Source organism: Astatotilapia calliptera, chromosome 20 (assembly GCF_964374335.1).
Source record: "Astatotilapia calliptera chromosome 20, fAstCal68.1, whole genome shotgun sequence".
In the NCBI taxonomy this organism is placed as follows: Eukaryota; Metazoa; Chordata; class Actinopteri; order Cichliformes; family Cichlidae; genus Astatotilapia; species Astatotilapia calliptera.
The window spans coordinates 7,798,242-7,817,327 of NC_137441.1; the positions used below are offsets into that span (position 1 = coordinate 7,798,242).

At 39.2% G+C, this 19,086-nt stretch overlaps 2 long non-coding RNA genes across 3 annotated transcripts; one reads left to right on the top strand and one right to left on the bottom strand.

Annotated features, from left to right (window-relative positions):
• Positions 1–4,823: 4,823 nt before the first annotated feature.
• LOC113012882 (uncharacterized) lies at positions 4,824–12,256 on the bottom strand. Of its 2 annotated transcripts, XR_013904284.1 has the most exons (5): positions 12,070–12,256; positions 10,430–10,465; positions 9,993–10,092; positions 8,326–8,408; positions 4,824–8,211 (listed from the first exon to the last, which is right to left on the bottom strand). It is a non-coding gene; the product is annotated as an uncharacterized LOC113012882 (long non-coding RNA). The 2 variants fall into 2 exon arrangements; XR_003270770.2 differs by having other exon boundaries at positions 4,824–8,408; positions 12,070–12,253.
• Positions 12,257–12,298: 42 nt separating this feature from the next.
• LOC145423176 (uncharacterized) lies at positions 12,299–17,515 on the top strand. The gene is made up of 2 exons (XR_013904285.1): positions 12,299–12,394; positions 16,859–17,515. It is a non-coding gene; the product is annotated as an uncharacterized LOC145423176 (long non-coding RNA).
• The last annotated feature ends 1,571 nt before the right edge of the window (positions 17,516–19,086 follow it).

A 19,086-nucleotide genomic window follows, 5' to 3' on the forward strand; every position in this document is an offset into this window, starting at 1 on the left:
AATGTACACACACACACATGCTTTTACAGATTTATAAATGGATTAATAAATTCTAAATAAGTAGATTGTTGCTACTCAACAATACAAAAGTATTGAACCGCCACTAATTTTTTCATATGTTGCATTTTTAAAATAAATCTAAACATTCAAGTATGCTTGGAAATACAACATGTATTCAGTCTGTGCTTTTTGAAGAGCTTTTATTGCATGGTGGAACATAATGTGATGATACTTTGGGTTCAGAATTTTATCAGTTTTCCACACCACTCAATGAAATGCAGCTCCAAATTATGACAAAGCCTCCACCCTGTTTTATAAATGACTTGCAGTCACTCTACCTCTCTATTAACCACCTTTATACACATCAATAACAATATGAACCAAATATCTAAATTTGGATTCATCACTGTATTAGACCTTTTGTTAGTGATTTTCAGTTGAGTTCTTGTGTAATTTAGTGTTCCTCACACAGAATGGCTTCCTGACTGCCACCATTGCACTGAGACGATGGCTCGTCAATGAACAGCAGAGGCCTGACCCTTTTTTTGGTCCTCCAATTCTTCAGTTGTTTAAGGGTATATTGATATATCACGTTGTTGGGGCAGAAATGCTTTTTTTCACCAGTCAAACTGTGTTAGCTCTGGTATGTTCCACAGATAAAACTGAAATGTGAACATTTTTTTTTCCTGTGACAGGCTGCCTATTGAAAGAAAAATACCAATTTTGTCTTATGTGTTGGTACTACACTGGTTTTGATCTCTTGAGTTTCACCTCAAGGTGCCTCTTGTATACTTTGGATAATACGTCAGTTTTAAGTGGTTTAACAAATGAGAAAAGTATTTTCTATTTAATTATAAACATCCTAATTATGTCCTGGATTTTAACTATTTAACAATAAAAAAAAGAAACATCACAAAAAACAGTTAAGGTCATGAAAATTAATTGAGATTTAGGAATTCAATGATGCATCCACTGCGTCCCCTGACCCTTGTTTACTTGGTATTGGATCGATACCAAAATATGCAGTATTGCACACCACTACTCTAGAGTTCCAATGTTGTACCTTAGTATTTTAAAAGACTAAAATCTTAGTGTGGTCATTCTGAGAAACAAATTTTAAGTGGGAACACGATAACAGGACAATGATGAGGCACAGCTACAGACTGCAAGAAAAATGTCGAAAAGAAGCTTTCAGCTGTTATTCTGTCATGAGAATATAATCCTGCTTAGCTGTTGTGGAAACATCTTGACAATAAGGTATGTAAGAAGTGCCCATTAAAAAATTCCAACTTGTGGCTCCTTGCTTCAAGTTGTGAAATTTCTCATCAATAAATACCACAGCGTTGTTGTCTCAAAGCAAAACCATTTCTGGTTTGAACCTCCTGCTTATCTAATACTTTTTTTGTGTGAGGCTTTTAATGTTCTCCAATGTTGCAACATCCCACCGTGCTGACATTCTTTTGGTGTTTCCAAAGAAACTGTAAATGTGAATGGTTAGTCAGGTGGTGCAATAGTGAACTATCCAGGTTGCACACTCCCTCTCGTTTCTCTGTGACTCTAAACCGGATAAGCAGTTAAGAAAGTGGGTGGATGGAAGTTAAAGGTTTCATTCAAAATCTGGGATCTTCTGGGTGACCCAAAACTTTTGAGTTGTATACCCCGAAAGACTCTTAGAAAAAATAAAATAAACATATCAATGTCTATAGATTCTACAAAGGCCATTTAAAAAAAAACCAAAAAGCGGACCACTTCGTTGCAAAATCCTCCTCAAGGTAAGATGAGATCTGTCCTTCACTGTAACCGATTTCAAATGGTGCTAGAAACAGAAGCAGACTCTGAACACCGAAAGAAATCGGTCAACCTTGGAAAGAGGACAAAAAGCAGAAGCTGGCAAACGTCAGTGTAGACCAGAAGTTTGTAGTTCTGCGAGTGGTACTCCATCTTCCAGTGGTGACATTTCCATGTTGTACCTTTATCACCGGGCACTTCTTTTGACACCTCACAGCTGGTCATTGAAACTTACTTCCCGCCCCAAGAACACTGATTTCAAATGGTGCTAGATAGATGACAATACTCTAAGCCACCATCTGAAACCAGCTTCCAAAGGGGGAACCTCTGATGAAAGGCCGTCTTCTTTGGTGTAAAATTCAGCAGAATCTAGAACAGCCAGAAACATAAATTCAGTTTTAGTAGAAAACAGTGGAAAATAATAATTTAACATGGAAAAAGTTTACCAACAGATGTTTTTTCTTTTCACTATGAATTGGATTTAATATGAGCAAGCACTATGCACAACTTTGATAAAGTGGATGCGAGGAATATTTCACTAGAGCTGAAATGAAAAGATGAATGAAAGAACAAAGAAGCGGCACTGAGGCTGCATCTGATACACACATAGCTTCATATCTGCGTGTTCTGTAATTAACACGGAGCATAGGACAGATACGCCAGATGTGAAGTTCTCCCTGATATGGGAGTAAGTTGGGAGACAGCCTAGATTTAGAAGTCTGCAACAATATTCTTATATTGCATTAAAAATTGTCATAAAGTTCAGACAAACTGGGATACTCAACACATCCTTTTAAGATGACTTATTTTCACTGACACTGGATTAATTACTCTAAGATGACATATTTTCATCTGGTACCTAAAATGTTATTTAATATAGAAACAGGAGTCACACTCAGGAGGCAATGCTCACAGAACAGTTGGTAGCTCTGTGAATATAATGCTCTGTTCGCAGAAGCGAATTATGCGTTAACTAAACACCCACAAGAAAATGACACAACATCCATGGCATTTAATCACAAAAGAGTCGCACACTGGATGTGGGAAAGTCGACTTCAGCAAGATCACGCTGAAAGGAGCATTCAGAGGCTGTGTCATGTTAAGTCTTGGATTTAGAGGCTTTAACTTTTGTAAATAGAACAGTTCATTTTTAAAACAATGCTACGTCGGTGTCTCATGCTAATTCATGCCAGTGAAACAGTAAAAGGCACCGTCTCATATCTTGTTTCTAAATGGAAGAAGATGACAGTCCAAGGCAAGCTGAGGGACGTTAAGCGTGATCAACTATATGATGGTTTTGCTCGGGTTTGTACACACAAAGTAAGTTCGATTTGCTGACCTTGTTCAGAAATCGGAGAGAAGGGAAGCAGATAAAGAGAGAGAGATGAAATGAAAAGCACTGAGAAAGCACCAGAACACCTCTCCGTCTCAATCTATTTCTCTCTAACACACCCACGCGGCTGATCTGCTACTTGATCCAAGCTTCGTGGATGTGTGATGGGCCAAAAAAGAACGGATACACAGAAAATCCTGCCACTGTACTGTATGTCTTTAACATACGGGCTCACCTGCAGCTCTATGCAAACAGACCTTGACAAATCCTCTTCTCTCGGTTGCTCAAAAGAATAGAGAGGATGATTGTATGCTGCTCTCCAGCCACTAAAAGAGAAAAGCAGGGAAGTAGCAGTCAATCGCAGACAATGCGAGCTGTGACGCAGAAACACGGCTATGAGACACTGGGAGGGTGGGGCAGCGACAGGTAGTGGCCAGTTCACCGACTTTGTGCCTCAACAAAGTACATAACCACCCAATCCTTTCTACGATCCTTGTTCTTTTTCTATTTTTGCTCTCTGCATGCAAATGAAATGGATTTTGCTTTAAAACTGCGAAAACACTCTCTGCCCTAATTCCTCCATCTTTACAAAGACAACTCCCACAAATACTACTTAGTCTTTAAACTGATTAAAGACCAAATCAGGGAGCCCTAGCATGAGCCTCAAAATATCAACTTTGATTTTCACAATGGGAGGAAGGACAAAATCCCCACGGCATTTACGAGCCCTTATCAGGCTTCAGACTGACCAAGCAAAACCATTTTGTTTGTTTGTTGCGGTTGGTTGTGTGTGAGGAAGAACACGGCTATGTGTGCGAGTGTGTTTGCGTGGTAGCCACAGTGACGGCTCTGATCAGAGGGCCTGTCTGTCTGTAGGTGTCTGGTTCCTTCCCCTGGCTGCCTCGACCCAACCCTGTGAGCTTTCTTTTTCGGGTTGTTTGTTGCTTGTGTGCCACTGGACCTGTTGTGTAATGCTTATAAAAGATTTAAAGGGACAGGAGGCCTTCAGAGAGCAGTTATCGACAGATTCACAGTGGAACTGTGAAGCACCTCGCGAATAACGACGATAAATACCAGTCCTTACTTCTCTGGGATTAAAATGCTGGGAGAAAACTGCAGTGAAACATGCATGATAAGTAACATTATTGCTTAGAGCTGTACTTGTCAAAACAAGTATGATCAGTCAATTTTATGCAGTGAACAAATACACGGTATTTTTTGTATCTGACAGTGCTACATTATGCCTTGTGTGGATGGACAGGGGGCACGACACACCACGACCCTTCTCAATATTTTTAACATAGCTGGAACTGAACCTTTAGTGGTGATGCTAGAAATCATGTTCTTCATAATCATCTTTACAAGGGGAACATTTTTAAAAAGCCGTGAGAGTAAAAAGCTTTTTACAGCATCAGCAGGTTTAGAATAGAGAGCGAGGCACAGACGCGACACTGACTCCAGAGGCAGGAGCTGCAATGCAGACCACTGAACAGCCACACGCGCTCTTGCATCACTTCAGAAATGTAGCATAGTGTGGACACTGGACTTCCAGCACAAAGGACCAGAAAACCGCTTTCCTCTGAGGATTTATATAATTGCTGAAGTTGCCATCTGCAGCATATAAGTACTCAGGTATCTGAGCGCCAGGGAGAGCGCTATGCACAAAATACTGATCAGCTCAGTCCATAGTAAACGACAAGGCCTCGTTTAACATTTTATTTCACAGGTCCTACAGTTTCCTTTGATTTTCAAGAAAGTAAAATATATGTCATTCTAAATGAGCAAGGTCCTGTAAGTGAATATGTAATGTGGTTTGAATACCTGAGGAAAAAAAAAAGACATAATTCCTTTGATGTACCTCTAGTTCATAAATTCTAATTAAATCTGGTACAGCCTAGAGACTCTGTGCAAAGCACCTCGGAGGCAAAAATACGAAAACATATCTAGAAGCAAGGATAAGGAGAACACAGAATAAATATAACAGCTATCAAATAAACATATTTAAATGGACCTCTGTCGTTTCACACGTTAATAATGTTCATGCCTTAACAAAAGATATGAAAAGAATATTAATTTATATGAAATGAAATGAGAAACTTCTATGGATCCCAGTACCTTCTAATAAATGTGTACATGTTATAAGTTTTTAAAGATCTGAAATTCATATAACCTGTAAAACACGGTGCAAACAAGGCCCATAAGAGACAGGGACAGTCAGAAATGTCATTACTGTTTTGATCGTTACGTAACAAAAGAACTACTTGTAAAAACGCAGCTTTAAACAACTGATTTATCAACTGCCACTTTCCTAACTCTTTGGAACAATACAAAATCATATAAACATATAAGCTAAGGTTGTATCCATGGAAAAGTGTTTCTGCAACAGCAAAACAAAACAAAACAAAACAAAAAAAAAAAAGAGCCCTCCCCAATCAGTTAGGTATTGAACTCCAGCTACTTGCTTGCTAAAAACCAATAAAGTACTGCTGTGAAGCTCGTGGAGCCAGGGGAGCTCCTCCCATCCAATGAGAATTCAGCTTTGGCACGATGGCCTGTGATGCAGCAGCTTTAGGAAGTCCACTGCATGTGAACTGGAGAGAAGCCAAGGCAGAGTCACCAAGAGAACAAGGTAAACAACTTCCCTCTCGTCTCATCTATCCTTCTTTTATCAGTGTCTCTCTCTCTCTCTCTCTGAACCTGAGCCATGACATTTAGCTCTTTCCGCCTGTCCCTTTCTCCGAGAACAGGAGACGGATAAACAGACGGACAGAAATGGAGAGATACGAGCTGTGCACTGATTAAAGAGAAGTCCAGCCCATAAATGACTGCGTCATCATCCCGATCTCTCCTAACTACGCAGAAACAAATGTGTCCTGGGAAGGGTTTTGCCAGATCCCAGTAGCCCTTGAGGGTAAAAAAACAAAACAAATCACATGATAAAAGTGCCACTAGCCACATGCTGTTATCTGATACAGCTGGATCCTCAACAGTCTCTGCCATCACACATACATACATCTCTTCCTGGATGCTCACTCTTTGCTTCAGCTTCATCGTAAGCTAACCACAAAAAGTAGGCCTACAGTCAACAATGTGAATATGCGTATACGTACACATGTACTTCATATGCGTGGTGACAAAACAATAAAAAATAATGTCATTTGTGTGCCTAAATTTAACAACAAACTTATTCTGCAATTTCATTTCATTTTCTATGCTGTCCACGTTGCTGCATCTGTACACACAAGTAAATGCTGGTGTATTACACATGTAATACTCTGTTTCATAATAGGTCAGACAGCGCCACGCAACCACTATATTCACCTATTTCCACTAATGTAGCCATCCGGATTTCTTGAGGTGATGTTGACAAAAAGAAGAAGAAGGAAAAAAGAAGCGTTGTTCGAATGCCTCGATAATTCTCGGCAAAACATTCCTGACTGGGCTTCGGCGTGATATTAAGAACTCTCCAGAATATTCTTTTGTTAACCCTTTTGTCGCACCTCTGCCCACCCTACGCACACCTTACCCTGCTATCATAACAAGACCTAGTGAAACTATGTCACATCTTCAGCATCCATGTTGAAACTCACAGGAACTACACAGCGCGCACACAAACACACACGCTCACACACACACACACACACACACACACACACACACACAGAAAGCAGCGACAGGCAGAGCAGATCAAAACTACCAAGGAGGAAGAGGAGGAGAAAGGCGAGGTTATCCGAAACCACTGTGTTCACTCCAGGTGGAAACCGACTGACGATGACTCTGGGCTTCTGTTATCTCAGCTTCTGTTTCTCCCGACATGAAAAAGTGACGTAGCAACTAATCCAAAATCTCTCTCTCTTTCTCACTCTCTGGCTTGCACTCCCTCCCTCTCTGTATCTCCCTCTGCTTGGCTCTTAAAACACACGCACTCTTTATTTTCATCTTGTTGCAACAGCAGAACTGCCATTAGATTGCTACTTCGAGCTAACACATATACACAGAAACAGAATAGACCCCACACAAATGCATATGTACGTGCGCGTTCACGCACACACACGCACAGCTGTGCACACGCGCGCTTAGCCACGCAATTCCTCTTCCTGAGTGTGACGCAGCACTTAATTCTCTGTGCTTTTGTACCACTGTTGTGGCTACACAACGCAGCCTCTTGATCAAGCTGAGACAGAAACACACTTGCTAGGTGCCAGAGAAGGCAAGTGAGCATGAGCAGACTGCAGTTAAAGGGACCCTACCACCAAGGCTCCCTCTCCCCCACTCTGTGACGTTGCTGTGTCCCCATTTCCCCCTATGTCCCTTATAATTGGGTCTCTCTCATTCCGCTGCCCTTCTCTCTGGCACTCTCCTCTCTGCTCTCGGCTAGAGACACACTCTGGCTTCTCTGTCTGTGAGGCAGAACTGACTGAGCCTCCTCGATCACCTGACAAGCCACTGGTTTTAAAGGCACATCACCAGAGTGTGTATCTGTTGCATAAGCACTAAAATGGTCCTTTGGCTTTTTAAAGCTGTCTAAGGAAGAATCCGACTTATCTCTGAAACAAACAGGACCCTGTTTAACACTGTGTGGCTATGCTGTATGTACCTAATATGGTGATTTACTGTAGATTCATTGTACAGGTTGTAGAATGCATATGGTTCCGCATTCAGTCGCCAAGGTCCAGATTAGAGAAGGAAAAATATATGTAATGCAAAGTGACTGACCATCACATCCTGACTCTGACACATCAAGACCGTGAATAGCCCTACAACATATACTTCCTCTTTCAGTGCTCTCAACCTCAGCGCTGCCCTAAAGGACACACAGGGCACTGTGCTGTTAACCGTTTCATGTATATTGTGAAAAAGAATGTAAGCTTATACTTTAAAGTGATTACACTTTAAAATATAAGATCTAAACATGGGTACTACGTTAGATGTCCTTAAAAGGACTGCGATTCCCGATTTATAAATAGTCTGCTTTGATTCAGTAAAACATTAGCTGAGTTTATTTTAAGAATTCGGGTTGCAGATTGTGTGATTGTTCACATACCTCGAACAGATGTTTCTTCATTTCTAATATAAATGAGACATTGGCACTGCAGGAGGATAAAAAGAGAAAGTTAAAAACAATAACCATTAAAATCATTCTGTTTACCTTATGAAACGACTCCAGACAATCTGTTAATATTCCATTAGACACGACACTTTACCTGAACTACAGTATGGTACCTTGTGAACACTACAACTGCTATTCCTACCGACTGCGGACGATACGACAAATTCACGCAATGGTCTGTGGAAAGAGATAAAAACAGACGGAGTATATTATTAGATACGAACTATAAATCTATATACAGACTAGGTGAATGTATTCACAGTGTCAATATACAAAATTAGTCTGAAGAAAGCTAAGCGTAACAAAAATGATATTTGAATCTATGCAAACAATACAGGAAGCAGCGTCCGGGCAGGGCGACAAGAGGAACAAGCCTGGTTCTGTCCCTTTTATGAGCTCATCTGTCCCTATTAGGTCTGTTCACATTTCAGAAGCATAAAGTGCCCTTTATAAACTAAACTGAAACAAAAGCTTTGTCTCAGCTACCGAAAGCCAAATAAAGTTTGCTGGTCATTTCACCACCACACCTATTTATATTAGAGATACACGGCAATGTTAACACTGAACTAGTGCTTTGATTAATAATTCATCATTTTTAAAAACACGGAGGAAAATGTTTAAGCCTAACATTATAACTGCAAGTTTGTACTCAAGTGCTGAAGTGGATGTCAACTATGTTTTGAGAATATTTTTTCTACTGCAGTCCGGTCACACTGATCTCCTAAACCTTTTAGTTTTACAGTGAGTTCAAAGGCTTCATTGAGCCTCTGAAGCACAAACTAAGCTCTCTATTTTTATGCCTTAAATTTTCCATTATTCTCCAGTTGCAAGTGTAGATTTCCAGCATTTCATGTGGCTGTAAATTTTCTTCCCTAAAGCACTTGTAGCTCGTGATGTCCTAATTCCCCACTGGAGCCCAAGAACACAGAGCCCACAGCTTCACCTTACAGGATTGAGAAAGAAGAGCATTGCTAAAAGAATCAGCTTTCACCCTCGAGCTATATGGGAAATGTAAGGGATCCGAGGGATCAAAGCATGTTTGCTCCGTGCAGACCGGTAGAAGTAGAGGGTATTGATCAGAGGATTGAGGTCTATCTGCTCCTCTAGGATGAAGATGTCCTGTGCATCTCTTGCAAAATAACTAGAAAAAGACTAAGAAGTATATTTTTCACGTTGAGCTTTACGCTATTAAGTGCAACACTTTATGTTAAGTTAACCTACTACTTTAAGATGCAGTATTTTTTTTACTTTAAGTTGCAGGTATTTCTAAACTTGGCCATCTACAAAACATAAACTTTCTAAAATTGAATAAAATGAAATAATTTCATTCATTTCCAATCTTTCTAGATATTCCAGCATTTTTGATAACTTGGGAAATGCTAAAGGGGTCCAATCTGTAGCCCTCTAACAGGAACAGGAAGTTTTAGTGTGACAATGGTTGTGCTGACAGTTATATTATGTGACTTTAAGGGTACATGCTTTTAAAGTGTTGGTCCTTCCTGTCAGCTATTTATTCTCCTCATCCAGTGGGTAGTGTGTTAATTTTAGCCATGTCATCTATCAGCCATGCCTGTTCCACTTCCTAAACCTTAATCTCTCCCTTGGAAAGGTGCCCAGTCAGCTCCATTGATATTGTTTTCTGGCTGCAATGGGAACAAAGAATAAAAATCCTGAATGCAGCTGCGCATATTTTTGATCTCAGGCTAAAAAAGAAAAAGTCTAAAATCTATGTTGTCTTAAGTAAAACAAAACAGTTTTTACCTTTTATTACCTGGTTTCAAGTTGCCTCTCAGAAGTGTTAAGCATCAGTCGCTGTATCATGAAGAGACATCTGGCAGAGCTTTGCCATCGGAAGAAGCTCCTAAAAAACCATGTCAGATGGATAGATAAAAATATGATATGATCTAGAACAAAAATATTATTTAAAGGTCCATAGTTTTATATATCTAAAAACGATAAAGTAGGGTAACAAAAGTAACATATTACATGTTAAAATGTGACATGTTGTTTGTAGGTATAATCACCAACTACTGGCCACACCCTTGACTTAACAACCTTCAAAAATATTGCAAATATCACACAGATACTTGACTTTTGGATAACATTTGATAAAAACAATGGACTACTGCTCTGTTCTGCCATTTGTTCTACAAAAAACTTGGCTGACCTGGTTTTCTGAGAAGTGTGCTGGTTCTCACCTTTCAAGGGAAGTTGAGCGTGTCTCTACTTTTGCTCTGTGAAAAGATAAACAGCAATATCAGCTGAGAGGTTAAGCATTTTTTATTTCTACGTTGAACTATGTCGTCTATTTTAACTACGTTAAATTCCAGAAACATTCCTATAGCATTTCAATCTCAACCCTGAAAATGGTCTCTTAATGTGCATTTGAAGACGTCAGCAACTCGAGTTGTTAAAAGGATTGCAGTCATTTGGAGGTTTCTAACATTACCAGGCACAAAAATGAATGAAAAATACATTCGTTACCCCTCATTTAGATGCGCAAGCTGCTGTTTCACCCTCAATCTGTAGTGTTGCATCAATGCTTCCCAATATCTGACTCATTCCAAGAACAGTGTTTAGAGAACTTTCTTGCTTCAGAACAAACTGTTCTGTAACCCTGCATAAATACGCCATCTTTTGGTGATCGAAGGTATTGCCCTCTGACGGTTTGTTTACATCAGGAATAAAAAGTGCGTATGACAGAAACCTCTGGATGGATGGAGCTGAGTCAAGGCACTGGAACAACAGGGCACACAATAAACATCAACAAACAACAAAAAATGAGCCTTTAGAAATAAATCGGGAGCAAGTTTTGAAATTAGTAACTCAAGGATGTAATTTTGCTCATGAACAGCGGAAGAAAAAAAAAACATCTTACATAATTTTAAGTTTTGTCATATTTTATTGTTTATTTTCTATTACTTTCAACATGACAGTTTAAACATGTTAAGAATAAATTGTGCTATATTAGCGTGACGCACTCTGACAGGTGCAATCATAACACAATTCAAAGTCAGTATATCACGCAAAGTGACTGGAGGAGTAGTAGCTTCTCTATGGTTTACCTATTATGAATTACAGTTTTCAAGGTAAACTAGTTTTACTCCGTGTTGTAACTTAATTTTAAACTTACTCAATCAAGACACTCATGCACATGACTACACGTCCTAAATTTCAATAATTTAAATTCTGCACCCGAAATGACAAACTAAAAGTCACAAACAAACACGTTATCAACATCTTTCTCGAAAACAAATTATTACGCAGTACCGCATGGATGCACGGACCACTCACTCCGGGGGTAAATTGAAGTGCGCAACATCCTCCTGCAGTAAGCATCCAGCACACCTTCCCACCCAACTCTGCCCCTCTCACTGTCTCCGAAGAAAATGAGCCACAAATGCGCACAGACATGTTTTATAAGGGAACAGTTTGTAACAAATACTTTTTCTCTTTTTTTTTCTAAATTATTTCCGGGTAACGTTGGGAAGCAACCCTGGAAACTGCGCACTGCACTATAATAATCATATCACGTTCATGCGTAATTTTTAATCGGCCTTTAATAAAACGAAACATAGCAACTGTTTTACGATTAGCTGTAGTTTTAAATAAGCAAAGCTCAACGCTAGTACAATTATATAACACAGAAAAAAAAAACAACCCCCCCCCCCCCCAAACAAACGAAGAACGTTAGTAAACATCACTAAAACAGCTCATCACCCAGAGTAGGGGCACTATAGCCTATATACATACAGATTATGTTACATGACTCATAGGAGCAGCCGGTAGATGTAAATAAACAGTTTCTTCCTGAAGATCTGATGATGAGGCTGCTTACCGACAGCGACTCTTTCGCAACCTCTCCGGTTCACTATAACTGCTTCTTCGTCGCTGATATAACCTCCCATCAACCTCTTGGTTAACATTGGCTCCAGAGTGGTCCCTTGCCCTAATGAAAACCCGTAGTCCATCGACATTTTCACAGCAACAGAATTCAACCACGCCCACTCGCACACACCCCCGTTTTCTGATTGGACGGGGCTCTGAAATACGTCGACAGGATCACGTGGTCTTGACGCATGTTTACAAACAGGCACGGGGCGGAAGTCGATACGGGCGAAGGGAGAAGAGTCCTTTCGGGAAACTTCCGGTTTAAATACGAAGTAAGAGGACATTGATATGTTGAATATATGATTAATAAGAATTTCCAAGCTCACGCAGCTGTTTATTCTGGAAAAATTGGCCTAATATGCGACGCAACGTTATCTCACTGCGTAGTAAAAACACTGCATCAACAGTGCTTTGAAAAACTCTCCAGCCATCCATTGTTTCTTAATGTTGTTTTTAAGGAGTTAGACTTTCTTGTATTTTTAAGTGGGCTTGGGGAAAACTTCTACAGGCTTTCTGAGGATCTTCCAATTTTTTTTAAACCACTTAAAACGAATCTGTGAATGATTCAAGCAGGAGAAGACTGACGGAAGGGATGAATCAGTGATATGTCTACATGTAAAAGACAACTTCGTAAAGAAGCAACTTTAAATTGTATTTTTAAGGACTAGTGGTCTGCCAAAAAAAAAAAGAAAAAGCCATTTTTTAGCTGAATCTATGAAAAATATCAAGATAACAATGGGGCAGGCATGGGTCTCCCACACTGTGGGGAAAGAACTGCCAGATTTTGACCCATCATGAAGCAGTCTGATTGAAAAGGGGCTCAGCTTTTAGCATGATAATGAACCAGAAAAATGCTGCTAATGCACAAAGGCATACATAGAAAACACACTAGAGAAAACTATCAGTCATCGACTGTACCTCAACATTATTGCAGTACTGTTGGATGATCTTTGACCTTTGAACATTCTTCAAGAAGCCTGGAGAACTACTACTTAACGACTACTTAAAAAAATGGCAAGAAAGCTTGTTCAAGACATTTGATGAAGTTTAATGAAGAAAAAAATGTGTTCAATACAAATGTTGACTTTCAAGCTCATTAGAATTATACAGATTCTGTTTTTGCCTTATATATTTTATTTCCATATGCGTTTTAACAAAGCCCCATATTTCTAGTTTCCCACCAAATTATAAAGAAATGAAAGACAGCCTAAGACTTTTGAACAGTACTGTATGTAAAAGCTATTCAAATACAGTGTAATGAAAAAGGAATTTGTCTTCTTACTGATTTTGTCAATTTCTCTATTTTAAACTAAACTGTTTCAGTTCAACAGAAAACAATAATTATAAAAGTCCTGGAACAAGCTTTTAATGATAGTTATATTTATTAAACTAAAAAAGGAAACTATTCTACCACTTAGTTTATCACATAGCTTAATGTTGGCTAAACAGTCTCACCGGTACCTTGCTGTCCCAAAATTAAATAGAAACAATAGAAGAAGATAAAAGGAAAGAAGCTGATTGAAATATATATCTGGAAAGGCCTACAAAACTTTGGATACATTGTCCACACACAGAAATGACTTGGAACAACATTTACCTTTCCCAGGAGTGGCAGCTTATCCAAAAATCCTTCTGTGACAGCTCATTGAGGAAGTTAGAAGATATCTAATGAAAGCATACAAGGAGCAGGCTGTTTTCATATCAGTAAAGGTCAGACTTCACTGATCAAAAGACAGTGGAAAATCAGCTATGGAACAGTGGCAGTGCAAAAACAATTGCTAACCAATAAGAATACAAAAGGCTTTTGTGAATTTGCCAAAACACAAACTGAGGATCCTTAAATCTTTTTTGTAGATGGGAGAGTGCTCCGTCCACCCAGTGGTTGAAAATTCAACTGCTCAATAGAAAGTGGTCTCATTATATTTTGGGTAAATCAAACACAAAATTCTATAAACAGAACATAATATGTATTACGATGAAACATGGAGGTGGCAAACTAAAGTTATTGGGGTGTCTTTGCTTAGGTAGCATTATTAGAAGGCATAGCACACATTTACACTGCAGATGATAACCAGCCTCATCTATCCATGAAATCCGATGGCAAACACCAAAACCTTTAGTTAATCCTAAATGCTGCAGTGAGAGTACTGATAGGGGCTAGAAAGAGAGCATATTTCTCCCATATTGGCTTATCTTCATTCACTCTGTTAAATCCAAAATTGGTCTTGAACAACCCCATCTTATCTTAAAAATGCCATAGTACCATATCGCCCCAGTAGGGCACTTTGCTCTCAGACTGATGGGTATCAGTCTGAGAGTATTACACTGTACAATAGGAGGCAGAGCTTTAAGCTTTAGGCCCCTCTTCTGTGCAACGAGTTTAGATTTTGGGGAACAGGTGCTCTGTCTACTTTTAAGATTAGGCTTAAAAGTTTATGATAAAGCTTGTAGTTAAGGCTGGATCAGGTGACCCTGAAACCTCCCTGCTGCAATGAGCCTAGGCTGCTAAGGGCCTCACGTGATGGGAGTTTTTCCTCCCCACTGTTTCCAAGTGCTGCTCATCGGAGATCATCTGACTCATGGGTTGTTGGTTTTTTTTGTATTACTGTAGGGTCTTCACCTTACAATCACTTTGAGGCAAGTGCTGTTGTGATTTGGCGCTATATAAATAAAAATGAATTGGGTGAACTGCTATCAGTCCCTGAGCTGAAACTCAAGCAAAGTTGGGTAATGCACAGCCTCAATGATCCCAAGCATAAGACCAGATTCACCTTTAAATGTCTCAAAAGGAATACAATTTAAGCTTCTGGAGTTCACTCATCAAAGCCCAGGCCTAGACATAATCAGTGGACTATAAAAGCACAGTTCATCTACTAAAACCCTCCAGTGTCAGTTGAACCAAATAAAGGGTCAACTTCTGTGCCACTTGTCCAACGATTAGCACGTACATCCAATAAGTAAATAAATAAATAAAATCAGGAGCATGAAAAAATACACGTTTCATGTAAAACTAAATACCTAAATGAAGCAATAATGCTATTTTGGTACACATTTGGGATGCGAAATGACTTTACACAGTCATCAGTGCGCCGTTTAATATTTCAAATGTACTTACTTGTTTCGGTGTGACCACAAGTGGACATGCGTGTTTTTCAAATGTCCTCACGTCCTGGGTCTCTACTTGTTCCCCATTCAGCCGTTGAATTAGCGATAGCAAGGCTATTTCCACACAACGCACTCGCTGCATCGAAGCCTCGTCTATATTTAAATTAAATGCGCAGCATTTCTGTGCTAATTGCTAGCCTTCTTCCACAGACACGAACGCATCCGTCTGACAGGTTGGTCTTAAAAAAACAACCCAAAGCTAATCTAGCTCAACTCCTAGCCTGGCAGTTTCCCAATTTCTATAAAAACTTCGAGCTTGGCCAAATAATGTCCGAAGGCTATTAAGAGTAATAAAATTATCTGTAGTGATTTCCTCCTTAAGATACATTTGACCACATATTATGAGAATTTACCAGTAATTTCTGGTGCACACTTTCTAGTGCTAAGGTCAATAACACGACACTGTATCATGTTAAAAAAAATTAAGCGTTTGAAGATGTTAAGCTTCTTAATTTCTCATCTGGTGCTGTATAATAGTGACACTGTGATGTCTCCTCTCCTTCCTGAGGTTGGTTAGGGTTGTACGTTATCAGTGGTGGTGGTATGATATAGTTTCACCAGCATTGAATCTAGTGGATCAACTCATATCAAAGGAGGAAAGAAGAAAAAATATGGGCAGAAGAGAGAACCAAAAACTGAGTTTTAACACATTCACACATTATATAAACATAAAATTGGACTCACATGTTCAAAAGTAAGCATGCATTTTTTTTAATAGCCTGGAATCATCTCAGTGTGAAAGTAAAGTAAATGTGAAGTAAATGAGAGAATCCATTGTTGGATCGGCAGCACTTTTCCCCGGTCGGATTGACTTGCAGGTGTGCACTTGGCTGAAGTGTGCGAAGAAACTGTAGTCCATGTATCTCACATGGTATGGCCGTGGATTGGGCATAGCTCCCTGGATCACAGCGGGACACTCACCTGATACATGGATGTCTCTGTTCCTTTGGCTTCTCTCACTATGCAGCAAATTACCCTCTATTTGTGTGTGACATCTTTTAAGATAACTTGCTTCTTGTTTTCAGTAGCAAACTTGCGGAGGGTCCCTCTATTTGTGTGTGACATCTTTTAAGATACTACTGCGTAACTTGCTTCTTGTTTTCAGTAGCAAACTTGCGGAGGGTGTTGCATAAGAGGAGGTTTCGGTTCTGGTAGCCGCATCCATCTCTTCACAGGATGTATTCTTTATATGAGGAGTTTTCTTCAAGAAAATGTACAATGCATGAAGCAAACTTACTGGCAGAGAGGCCAATAACTCAAATGGCAAAGGTAAATTGTTGCATCACATGATGCCTTGTCATAGATGGTAAAGTTATGTGCGCTTAGTTTTGTTTTATAAAAAACAAAAGGCAAAAGCTTGAAGCTTGTGGCAGAGCAGGGAGACCCTGTAGGTCAATACATGTAACCACTTGGCTTTTTTATTGTCAGTTTCCTTCATAGCCTACACAGTCTTTTTTCATGCGTCATTCGTCCCACATGGCAGCACTGTTGTTCCCTGCTTTAAATGCACAAAAAGTATACTAGGGACAGATTTAAGTCTTTTAATATTTTTTGAACACTTGCATTGACAGAGACTGGATTCCACACTGGATTTAATGGTTTGCAGAGGAGTGTGTGAAGGTACAGTGACCTACAGGGATGCTCCAGAAGAAAGGTCTTGAGGAAGTCCTGCTGTTCTGTCTAACTCCTCACCTTTGCTTTCTACGTCTTCTCTGGAATTTTCCCTCTTCTTCCTACCCACTTCAAAAAACACCACTGCTTAATGCCAAAGATCAACAGGAGTATTTGCTGGCAAACTGATTCTTCTACCGTCCACCACAAGGTGGCAAAAAAACTGATGTTGACCTCCTGGGTTCAGTTGCTTCTGTTCATCACTGGTTCACACTGCTCTCCTACACCAGCGGTTTAACAAAGTGTTTCCTTTCAGTCCAGTTTGTCCCCAAAATACTAGTATAAGACCGGCCTCTCATTCAGATTTTTTTCTGGACATTCATCCAGGTCCTTGGATTTGCCCTCTTTCTTGGCCTTCCCCGACAAGCCACACTGTGTTAACCTACATCAACATATTCACCTAGCACAATGGCAGCAGAAGATTCATATTCATTACTTTCAAGTAAATAAAAAAAGATTGCAGAACATAGGATTTGATTTAGTGTTTTACCCAACGTCAACATAGTTGAGCACTGCTTTAGTCTGCATAAATTAATTCTTCTTAAACTTTGTTAGTACTGTTTGTTCTTCGTGTTCTCTTTTCTGACATCACAACAAGATGAGTAATAAAAACACAGCTTCATGGTTTAACATAGATTATTGATTGGACCGAGACCTGTGAAGCACTTTGAATTGCATTTTTTTTTTAAAGCAAAGGCTCTATAAATCTACTACATTTATTTTCATTAGTTATTTGAGTTCTTACACCTGAGAGTAGACACAGCAGAATGAGCACATTACATTTATAAAAAGTCAAAAGTGGCGATACATGTTTTTTGATGGACAGCAATGCTATGTTGGCACATCCAGCTGGTAAGTTCAGTGAGTAGCTACTTTTCAATTTTAAGATGTTCCTGTAACTTTTTTCCGTACAGTTTCCCCGTGTTGGCTCTATGAAGATTAATTTGTTTTTAAATCATTTTATTATCAGGCACAAAGAGATAGATTAACTGGATCTTTTACCTCCAGTACCAAGGCATTAATGTATAATATTTCTGCAGATATTAGGCTTGAATGTTGCTGTCTCTTCATTGTTGGCCATTCCTCTGTGGAAAATTATGCTTGAAAAAACTGATCATCAAGTTGTAGAGTCAAGTGAAGAATGTCCATATGTTGAGCTGATGGTGAACAGCAGCAGTAGCTGTGTCTGTCGGCCTGCTTCCGGAGAGAACAAAAAAAAAGAATAGGCTGTTTATTGCGTTTTTAACTTTGAGTTTGCAGTTTGGCCCTAAGGCCACAGCAGGGGGCATCCTAACCCAACAATATCACATTTACTTTCCAGTCCATTCTTAACTCTAGTTTGGAAAAGCACCTCATGCAAGTCACTTGAAGAATGTTGTGTTTCTGTATACACCTACTTTATAGTGGGTAGCTGAGAAGTGTTTTGAGGCTAAAATGAGGTATTTTTTATTAGCCTAATAAATTAGACCTAAAATGTGGGATTATTGTGTAGTTTGTCTGGTGTAGTGATTTTGTAAACTCGTAACTGGTTTTGTAAATAATTGTTCTACTGCAATCAACTGTGCTCAGGCTTACTACAGTTTACTAAAGGGTGATATGTGCCTTCTGGATTGTTGCATCACTGGAAACAAGAGGCAATGTTTTCCAGATTCTTTCCTACAGCAGATGTTGGTAATAGACAACAATATCACAGAAAGATTTGCAGGAAACAGATGGAATATCAATTCAAGTTTCCGTTGTTACATGTTGTCTTGGTTTCTATGGAGACAAAATGTGAAATATCACCTTTTCAGTTTGAATTCGTTACTTTCAAAATGCACCACAGAAAAATCCTCAGAAAAATCTATTGCAAACTATTGTATGACCTGAAATGACTTAACAAGAGTTTAAATAAAGGAATAATCTAATCCCATTTATGAAAATAAGATGTAGTTTGAGATTTAAATAGTGTCCTAGTATTACTGACTTTTAAAAAAGAACCAATAAAAACTGCATTTAAAACCATAATGTACACAATGACAGTCTGGTCAATCCCTTATGTGTGCACATTAGTCAGGGAAACCCCATATTTGTCTTCAAAAGAACACCTACCTTTAATGTGGATCCCAGCTTTGAAACTGCAAATTAC